The 11,168-nt window shown below is 44.7% G+C and overlaps 1 non-coding gene across 1 annotated transcript; it reads left to right on the forward strand.

Annotated features, from left to right (window-relative positions):
* Window positions 1-3,694: 3,694 nt before the first annotated feature.
* LOC119926333 lies at window positions 3,695-3,832 on the forward strand. The gene has a single exon (XR_005450219.1). It is a non-coding gene; the product is annotated as a small nucleolar RNA SNORA7 (small nucleolar RNA).
* Window positions 3,833-11,168: the final 7,336 nt, after the last annotated feature.

The raw sequence follows: 11,168 nt of genomic DNA on the forward strand, positions 1-11,168 counted from the left end.
GTCCCATGTGGGGCTCACAGACTCAATCCCCATTTTACAGATGAAGTAACTGAGGCACAGAGAAGTGAAGTGACTTGCCCAGGGTCGCACAGCAGAGAAGTGGTGGAGCTGGGATTAGAATCCGACTCCCAGGACTGTGCTCTACTACTACTACTACTACTACTACTACTACTACTACGGTATTTGTTAAGTGCTTACTATGTGCAAAGCACTGTTCTAAGCTCTGGGGGGACACAAGGTGATTAGGTTGTCCCATGTGGGGCTCACACTCTTAATCCCCATTTTACAGATGAACCGGACAGTGACCGTTCAGCTATGAACCGGACAGTGACTAATAAATCATAATAAAATAAATAATGGCCTTTATTAAGCGCTTACTATGTGCAAAGCACTGTTCTAAGCACTGAGGAGGTTACAAGGTGATCAGGTTGTCCCAAGGGGCTCACGGGCTTAATCCCCATTTTACAGATGAGGTAACTGAGGCCCAGAGAAGTTAAGTGACTTGCCCAAAGTCACTTTGTACATATTTGTTACTCTATTTATTTATTTTACTTGTACATATCTATTCTATTTATTTTGTTAGTATGTTTGGTTTTATTCTCTGTCTCCCCCTTTTAGACTGTGAGCCCACTGTTGGGTAGGAACTGTCTCTATATGTTGCCAACTTGTACTTCCCAAGCGCTTAGTACAGTGCTCTGCACACAGTAAGTGCTCAATAAATACGATTGATGATGATGATGATGATGATGATGAGGTAACTGAGGCATAGAGAAGTTAAGTGATTTACCCAAAGTCACATAGCTGACAAGTGGCGCAGCTGGGATTAGAACCCATGACCTCTGACTCCCAAACCTGTGTTCTTTCCACTGAGCCACGCTGCTTCACTATGCCATGTGTCCTTTTGTTTGAGACATTTATCAAATCAATCAACATCTGTCAGTGGTATTTATTGACCACTTACCGTGAGCAGAACACTGTACTAAATCCTTGGGGTGGTACAATATAGTAGAGTTGATAGAAACAGTCCCCACCTACAGGGAGCTCACAATCTAGAAGGGGAGGCAGACCTTAAAATAAATTGTATATGTGCATGTAAATAATAATAATAATTATGGTATTTGTTAAGCACTTACTAGGTGCCAAGCACTGTTCTAAACGTTGGGATAGATAACAGGGTAATCAGGTTGTCCCATTTGCTGTTTACACTCTTAATCCCGACTCTGCCATGTGTCTGCTGTGTGAGAAGCAACAAGGCTCAGTGGAAAGAGCATGGACTTTGGAGTCAGAGGGCATGGGTTCAAATCCCACTTGTCAGCTGTGTGACTTTGGGCAAGTCACTTTCTCTGGGCCTCAGTTCCCTCATCTGTAAAATGGGGATTAAGACTGTGAGCCCCACTTGGGACAACCTGATTACCTTGTATCCTCCCCAGTGCTTAGAACAGTGCTTTGCACATAGTAAACGCTTAACAAATGCCATCATCATTATTATTATTATCTTGGGCGAGTCACTTAACTTGTCTGTGCCTCAGTTCCCTCGTCTGTAAAATGGGGATTAAAAGTGTGAGCCCCATGTGGGACAACCTAATTACCCTGTATCTACACCAGCGCTTAGAACAGTGCTGGGCACATAGTAAGTGCTTAACAAATACCATTATTATTATTACTATTGCTCTGATTTTTATCATTATTGTCCCTACTATTGGCTTCAAAGCTCTCCATCCCCTCGCCCCTTCCTACCTCACCTCCGTTCTCTCTTTCTCCAGCCCAGCCCGCACACTCTGCTCCTCTGCCACTAATCTTCTCACTGTGTCTTGATCTCACCTGTCTCACTGCTGACCCCCGGCCCACGTACTACTTCTGGCCTGGAATGCCCTCCCTCCTCATATCCGGCAAACAATCACTCTTCCTTCCTTCAAAGGCCTACTGAAGACACACCTCCTCCAGGAGGCCTTCTTTTTGACTGTAAGCCCACTGTTGGGTAGGGACTGTCTCTATATGTTGCCAACTTGTACTTCCCAAGCGCTTAGTACAGTGCTCTGCACACAGTAAGCGCTCAATAAATACGATTGATTGATTGATTGATTCCCAGACTGAGTCCCCTTTTTCCTCAGTTCCCCCTCCCTTCTGCGTCACTTCAACTCATTCCCTTTGCTCCCCCCCCCACTTCCACAGCACTCATGTATATATCTATAAGTCTATTTATTTATATCGATGTCTGTTTACTCAATTTGATGTGTATATATCTAGAATTCTATTTATTTTTATCGACTCCCATGCTGTTGCCACCAAACCACACTGGTTCTCACGTAAATGTGAGGGGGGACATAGATCAACTGCTTAAAGTGGACAGCATGGCTCAGTGCAAAGAGCCCGGGCTTTGGAGTCAGAGGTCATGGGTTCAAATCCCGGCTCTGAAAATTGTCAGCTTTGTGTCTTTGGGCAAGTCTCTTAACTTCTCTTCTAGACTGTGAGCCCACTGTTGGGTAGGGACCCTCTCTATATGTTGCCAACTTGTACTTCCCAAGCGCTTAGTACAGTGCTCTGCACACAGTAAGCGCCCAATAAATACAATTGAATGAATGAATGAATGACAAACCCAAGCACTTTAGGCGACGCAGAACTCTGGAACATCTCGGATCCCAGAAACAGAAGAAACATTTGTCTCCTAGAGCTCTCATTAGATTCACCTTACATTATAGAAGCAGAGAAAACAGCACCAGCTGATACAATCATTAGATTCAACAATTCAATGAGGGCAAATTTTTTTTTCAAGCCCATTGGGGCCTGGAGTGGATCTGTTGTGTTGTATCCTTCCAAGTGCTTAGTACAATGAGCTGCACAAAATGAGTCCTCAATAAATACTACTGATGGATTGATTGATCTCATGTTGGTCTTGTAAGCCACATTCACACCTATAGATGAACTCCACCCTTGGTGGTGTCTTCTTCAAATATGAAGATGGCTTTATGGAGAAGCACACAGGTTTGGGAGTTTATAGACCTGGTTTCTAATCCCGGTTCTGCCCCTTGCCTACTCTGTGACCATGGGCAAGTCAGCTTCTCTGTGCCTCAGTTTCTTCAGCTGCAAAGTGGGGATTCAATACTGCTTCTCTCTCCCTCTTAGACTGTGAGCCACATGTGGGACAGGGACTGTGTCCAACCTGATTATCTTATCGCTTCTATCCATTCATTCTTTCAATTGTATTTCTTAAGTGCTCACTTTGTGCAAAGCCCTGTACTACTTCTCTGAAACAGCATGGAAGCTGGCCATTTTTAATTTCATTTTTAATTAGCCTGGCACAAAGCAACATAGTAAAAAATGCCATAATTACTATTATTATTATGCAGAGCATTGTACTAAGCAACTTGGGAGAGTACAGTCAAAACAGTAGATAAGATCCCTGTCCTCAAAGAGTTTATAATCTTGCAGGGTAGACAGACATTAAAATGCCGAGAAATGGCTTGGCCTAATGGAAAGAACATAGGCTTGGGACTCAGAGGAGCTGGGCTCTATTCCCGGCTCTCCCACTTTGCCTGCTGGGTGACTTTGGCAAGTCAATTGGCTTCCCTGGGCCTTAATATCCTCTTCTGGAAAATGGAAATTCAGTGCATAGTCTCCCTCCTACTCAGACTGTGAGCCCCACATGCGGCAGAGACGGTTTCTGACCTGATTAACCTATACTTACCCTAGCATTCCCCTCTTAGGATTGCACCTGGAGAGTTTCCAGTCCTCTGCTAGTCTTGGCTGTGGGAGGGAGAGTCAAGCAGAGGCCTACCCATTCCATTCCTAGTTTGGCCAGTGGCTAGCGAGTGGCAGGCAATCCGCTACAAGTCAAAGCTCACCTGTACTGGGCAGCAGCGTCCGGGGGGAGAGTCGAAGGTGGAGACTCGTGTTTACTGCATGGAAGGCGGCAATGGTATTTTTACCAAGAAAACTCTATGGATACGCGACCAGAATGATTGCAGTTGGAGGTGGGGTGTTCTGGGAGAGATGTATCCATGGAGTCGCTGTGGTTGATAAATGACTCAACAGAATAAGACAAGACCCTAGCATTTAGTCATTCATTCATTCAATTGTATTTCTTGAGCACTTACTGTGTGCAGAGCACTGTACTAAGGCTTGGGAAGTACAAGTTGGCAACATATAGAGACAGTTTCTACCCAACAATGGACTTACAGTCTGGAAGGGGGAGACAGACAACAAAACAAAACGTGTGGACAGGTGTCAAGTCGTCAGAACAAATAGAATTAAAGCTAAATGCACATCATTAATAAAATAAATAGAATAGTAAATATGTACAAGTAAAATAAATAGAGTAATAAATCTGTACAAACATATATACAGGTGCTGTGGGGAGGGTGGGAGGGTGGGCAGGCGGGGGGGGATGGGGAGGAGGAGAGGAAAAAGGGGGCTCAGTCTGGGAAGGCCTCTTGGAGGAGGTGAGCTCTCAGTAGGGCTTTGAAGGGAAGAAGAGAGCTAGCTTGGCAGATGGGCAGAGGGAGGGCATTCCACGCCAGGGGGAGGACATGGGCTGGGGGTCGATGGTGACACAGGAGAGAACGAGGTACGGTGAGGAGATTAGTGGCAGAGGAGTGGAGGGTGCGGGCTGGGCTGGAGAAGGAGAGAAGGGAGGTGAGGTAGGAGGGTGTGAGGAGATGGAGAGCCTTGAAGCCGAGAGTGAGGGGCTTTGTTTGATGGAAAACAAGAACAGCGCATAACATAGAGTGATCACTTAACAAATACATTATTATGATTATAATGCTGATGGCAATGATTATGATGATTCTCAGGGCCTTAGAGTCCTCTTCTGCAAAATGGGGATTCAGCACATGTTTTCTCCCTCCTACTTAGACTGCGAGCCCCTTGTGGGACAGAAATGTTCTAACCTGATTATCTTATATCTACCCCAATGTTTAGTACAGTGCATGGCATATAGTAAGGACTTTCCCTATTAAATTATAGAAAGGAAGGAGAAGAAGAGGAGGATCAGAATGCATTTTCCAAGAACGAAGCGAAGTAGACCTATGAATTAATGTTATAGCAGAGAAAATATGCCGCTCGTGAAGAAAACTCAGCTTTCACAATAGTTCCTCAACACAAATGCAATGCCTCTTCTCCACGCCTTGAATAATACTCTTTTGCTCCCGAGCAATGTTTCAGTCAAAGAATTTGGCTAAATATAGCCGCTCCCACTGGCTCCAGTGAAGATATGTCTGTCAGCAGGTCTGTTTAGGGCTTTGTAACTTAGCCACAAGCTAAAGCTTTAGGCTGCCACTCGGCACTTAGGGGCTTCAGTCCCAGACAGGTTTTATTTGTACTTTTTATTTTAAGAGAGAGACCTACATGGTCTACACACCTTAAATGTATCAATATGTCCAGACTTCACTTCAGACGTGAAATTAAAGAACTCTGGAGGAAAACGGGAAGCATCCATCTTCAATTTGTGGGGCTTTTGGGTTACTAAAAAAAGAAACGTCTTTAATATTTGATACAGGATCATTTATCATATGTATTTAGAGTTCTATCATACCTTTTCATTTATTTCCTTTATGAGAAACCTCCATTAACCCAGTGAATAGGGGGGCATGCATCTTATTTGTTCCCTATTAATAATAATAGTAATAATGATGGCATTTATTAAGTGCTTACTATGTGCAAGCACTGCTCTAAGTGCTGGGGAGGTTACAAGGCAATCAGGTTGTCCCACGGGGGGCTCACAGTCTTCATCCCCATTTGACAGATGAGGTAACTGAGGCCCAGAGAAGTTAAGTGACTTGCCCAAAGTCACACAGCTGACAATCGGCAGAGCAGGGATTCGAACCCATGACCTCTGACTCCAAAGCCCGTGCTCTTTCCACTGAGCCACGCTGCTTATTACTCCGCAGTGGCTTAAATTTTCAGTTCCTCGATTTTGCTTCTTGAAGACCAGAAGTCAGTGAAAGGAATGGAAGAGTCAAGGGATCGAAAGGAACGGGAGAGTCAAGGGATCTGGTTGAATTCGACTGGCTCGCTTCATTCTCCCGGCTTTAATTCAAAGGTCCGCAACAGCCAGCTTGTGTCCTGACGCCCTTGCCGGCTTCTATTCTCCTCTCCCCTTGCTTCCAGCCACCGCCAACGGAGTCAACACCCAGGATGGTCGTGACTTCTGCCTCTTCCCACAGGCCCTTGGGCCCACCTCCAACAACTGTCTCATGAGCGACACATGGTCCCTTGGCAAAACGTTGAGCAGGCCTGACTTAACCTCTCTGAGCATCAGTTTCCTCAAGTGCGAAGTGGATAAAGTTTAGACTTGCGCGTTTCTGGGAATGTTGGGAGAACTGAGTTTTGACGACTATCTGTAGGGCACTTAAAGCTCCCCTTTGCACACAATAATAATTATGGCATTTGTTGATGATGATGATGGCATTTATTAAGCGCTTACTGTGTGCTGGGGGGATACAAAGTGATGAGGTTGTCCCACGTGGGGCTCAGAGTCTTCATCCCCATTTTACAGATGAGGGAACTGAGGCCCAGAGAAGTGAAGTGACTTGCCCAAAGTCACACAGCTGACAAGTGGCGGAGCCGGAATTTGAACCCATGACCTCTGACTCCAAGGCCCGTGCTCTTTCCCACTGAGCCACGCTGCTTCTCTAAGCTCTTGTTAAGCGCTTACTATGTGCAAAGCACTGTTCTAAGCTCTGGGGAGGATACAAGGTTGATCAGGTTGTCCCACTTGGGGCTCACAGTCTTCATCCTCATTTTACAGATGAGGTAAATGAGGCCCAGAGAATCAATCAATCGTATTTATTGAGCGCTTACTGTGTGCAGAGCACTGTACTAAGCTCTTGGGAAGTACAAGTTGGCAACATATAGAGACGGTCCCTACCCAACAGTGGGCTCACAGTCTAGAAGGGGGAGACAGGGAACAAAACCAAACATATTAACAAAAAAAATAAATAGAATAGATATGTACAAGTAAAATAAATAATTAGAGTAGTAAATATGAACAAACATATATACAGAGAAGTTAAGTGACTTGCCCAAAGTCACACAGCTGACAATTGGCGGAGCCGGGATTTGAACCCATGACCTCTGACTCCAAAGCCGGTGCTCTTTCCACTGAGCCACGTTGCTAAGCACTCAATAAATGCCATTGATTGATTAGAGAAAGCTGCTCCTTCAGAAAACAATGTTAAATACAGTTCTGGAGGCTCGAAGTCATGCCCATTCATTACGAGGTTTCCTGTGCTGTTGAGTGCGGGTGGGGGGTTCCTGCTTCTGTTTTGGCTCAGGATGGGGGTCCCTTGGGGGGTTAAACTGTCACAGGAACCTTGCTCTCTGGCAGGGACACACTGTTATCTCCTCACGGATCTGAGGATTAGCTAACTGGTGTTTACAGCATCAACATCTTTATATTAATTTACCCCTGCCTTCACTTGTACATATTTACTATTCTATTTATTTGATTTTGGTAATATGTTTTGTTTTGTTGTCTGTCGCCCCCTTCTAGACTGTGAGCCCGCTGTTGGGTAGGGACTGTCTCTATATCAATCAATCAGTCAATCTTATTTATTGAGAGCTTACTGTGTGCAGAGCACTGTACTAAGCGCTTGGGAAGTACAAGTTGGCAACATATAGAGACGGTTGCCAACTTGTACTCCCAAGCGCTTAGTACAGAGCTCTGCACACAGTAAGCGCTCAATAAATATGATTGAATGAATGAATGAATTCAAATAACCTCTATAAAACAACAAACTCCAAACCTGGAATTCTTGCCCAAGCCACACTTGACATACCATAGCTCAGTGGAAAGAGCACGGGCTTTGGAGTCAGAGGTCAGGGGTTCGAATCCCGGCTCTACCACAAGTCTGCTGTGTGACCTTGGGCAAGTCACTTAACTTCTCTGAGCCTCAGTTCTCTCATCTGTAAAAATGGGGATTAAGACTGTGAGCCCCACGTGGGACAACATGATCACATTGTATCCCCCCCAGCGCTTAGAACAGTGCTTTGCACATAGTAAGTGCTTAACAAATGCCATCATTATTATTATTATTATTATTATTATTATACCATAGAGAAGCAGCTTGACCTACTAGATAGAACACAGGCCTGAGTGTCAGAAGGACCTGTGTTCTAATCCTGCCTCCATTGTGTGACCTTGGGCAAGTCACCTAAATTCTCTGGGCCTCAATTTCCTCATCTGTGAAATGGGGATTAAATCCTACTCCCTCCTAGACTTTGAACACCATGTGGGACAGGGACTGTGTCCATCCTGATTATCTTGATTATCTGATTATCCACCTCAGAGCTTAGAACAGTGCTTGACTCATAGTAATTGAGTATCATGTATCATACTCAATCAAGTATCATGTATCAAGTAACAAGTATCATGATTATTGAGTATTTGCTGTGGCAGAGAAAATTATGACTCCTTCCTGATAACATTTTGTTTTGATTTCTAGATTCCTGCTATAATAGCTTCTTCAGGTTATTAGGCTTTTGCCCATCTATAACTCTAATGGCTCTTTTGACTTACCGTTACTATGAGCTTTTCTCACAACAACTCCATTAGAAAAGTTATTTTTTTAATGACTATTTTAGGTTCCCTGTGCACAGGGATTGTTTGTGCCTATTGTATTGTAGTCTCTCAAGTGCTTAGTACAGTGCTCTGCACACGGTAAGCGTTAAAGAAAAAATATTGATTGATTTGAGATCTGAATTTGCCCAGAGCAAAACAAATCCCCTGAGGTAAAACAAAACCCACAATGTAACAGTGTGGCTCAGTGGAAAGAGCTCGGGCTTTGGAGTCAGAGGTCATGGGTTCAAATCCCGGCTCCACCACTTGTCAGCTGTGTGACTTTGGGCAAGTCATGTCACTTCTCTGGGCCTCAGTTCCCTCATCTGTAAAATGGGGATTAAGACTGTGAGCCCCACGTGGGACAACCTGATCACCTTGTATCCTCCCAGCACTCAGAACAGTGCTTTGCACATAGTAAGCACTTAACAAGTACCATCATTATTATTGTTATAGCAGTATTGGTAGTATTTAGTAATAGCATTTACTAATTTATCAATCAATCAATGGTACTTATTGAGTGATTGTGCAGAATATTACACTAAGTGCTGGGAAAGAGGATACAGGGGAGAATTAGCTATAAACTCTACCCCTTGAGGAGCTCACATTCTGAAATACTATAAGGAAGATGAGGGATAATTTTGAGGCATTTAGGCAAGCAGAGTGCCCTAATGGAAACAACCCAGTCCTGGGAGTCAAGAGACCTGGGTTCTAATCCTACCTCCACCACATAGCTATTGTGTGATCTTGGGCAAGTCACTTCTCCAGTGCTTCAGTTCCCTCATCTGCAGAATGGAGATTCAATACCTGTTCTCCCACCTACTTATGCAAGATAATCCTATATCTAACCCAGGGCTTAGTACATCTCTCATCCTATCCCGACCGGATTACCGTATCAGTCTCCGTTCTCATCTTCCATCCTCCTGTCTCTCCCCACTTCAGTCTGTACTTCACTCTGCCGTCCAGATTATCTTTCTACAGTAACACTCTGGGCATGTCACACCCCTTCTCAAAAATCTCCAGTGGTTGCCTGTCAACCTTCACATGAAGCAAAAACTCCTCCCTCTCGGCTTCAAGGCTGTCCATCCCCTCGCCCCCTCCTACCTCACCTCCCTCCTCTCCTTCTCCAGCCCAACCCGCACACTCCACTCCTCTGGTGCCACTAACCTCCTCACCGGGCCTCATTCTCACCCATCCCGCCGTCGACACCAGGCCCACTCCTACCTCTGGCCTGGAATGCCCTCCCTCCTAACATCCGCCAAACTAACTCTCTTCCCCCCTTCAAAGCCCTACTGAGAGCTCACCTCCTCCAGGAGGCCTTCCCAGACTGAGCCCCCCTTTCCCTCTGCTACTCCTCCCCTTCCCATCACCCCTATTCCCTCCCTCTGCTCTACCCCCTTCCCCGCCCCATAGCACTTGTGCATATTTGTACATATTTCATTCATTCAGTCATTCATTCAATCGTATTCATGGAGCACTTACTGTGTGCAGAGCACTGTACTAAGCACTTGGGAATTATTCTATTAATTTTATTAATGATTTGTATATAGCTATAATTCTATTTATCTACTTTAATGCTATTGATGCCTGTCTACTTGTTTGTTTTGTTGTCTGTCTCCCCCTTCTAGATTTTGAGCCCGTTGTTGGGTAGGGATTGTCTCTATCTGTTGCCGAATTGTACTTTCCAAGCACTTAGTACAGTGCTCTGCACACAGTAAGCGCTCAATAAATATGAATGATTGAATGAATCCAGTGCTTGGCACATGGTAAGTGTTGAACAAATGAAATAATTAATTCATTCATTCAATTATATTTATTAAGTAGTTACTGTGTACAGAGCACTGTACTAAACACCAGCCTTCCAGCACTTATATACATATCTGTAATTTATTTATTTGTATTGATGTCTGTCTTCCCACCTCTAGAGTGTAAGCTCGTTGTGTGCAGGGAATGTGTCAATTTATTGTTGCATTGTCCTCTCCCAAACACTTAGTACAGTGCTCTGCAACAGTAACCACTCCATAAATACAAATGAATGAATGAATTGAAGAGCCCTTTCAGTATATAAGCCATAGAGCTAAACTTTGAATTTTCTCTTAAAAGATGGCACGGTATAATTTTCACCCAGCTAGGAATGATGATTTGTTCTGTTCCACTTAAAAACAGGAAAAGATAATTACATTACATTTTTCCTTTCTGTTTTATTTGGATCAAGTATACCCAGTTGACTTTAAACGAGGACCACTGATGGGCTACACTCACTCCCTTGGAGAACTCGTTCGCTCCCACGGCTTCAACTTCCATCTCTGTGCAGATGACACCCAAATCTCTATCTCCTTCGCAGTTCTCTCTCCCTCCCTCCAGGCTCACATCTCCCCCTCCCTTCAGAAATTCTCCACCTGGATGTCCACCCGCCACCTAAAACTCAACATGTCCAAGACAGAGCTCCTTATCATCCCCCCTAAACCCTGTCCTCTCCCGAACTTTCCCATCACTGTGGACGGAACCACCATCCTTCCCGTCTCACCAACCCGCATCGTTGGCCTCATCCTTGACTCCGCTCTTTCATTCAACCCACGTGTCCAATCTGTCACCAAATCCTGTTGGTCTCACC

Source organism: Tachyglossus aculeatus, chromosome 3, assembly GCF_015852505.1.
Source record: "Tachyglossus aculeatus isolate mTacAcu1 chromosome 3, mTacAcu1.pri, whole genome shotgun sequence".
Taxonomy (NCBI): Eukaryota; Metazoa; Chordata; class Mammalia; order Monotremata; family Tachyglossidae; genus Tachyglossus; species Tachyglossus aculeatus.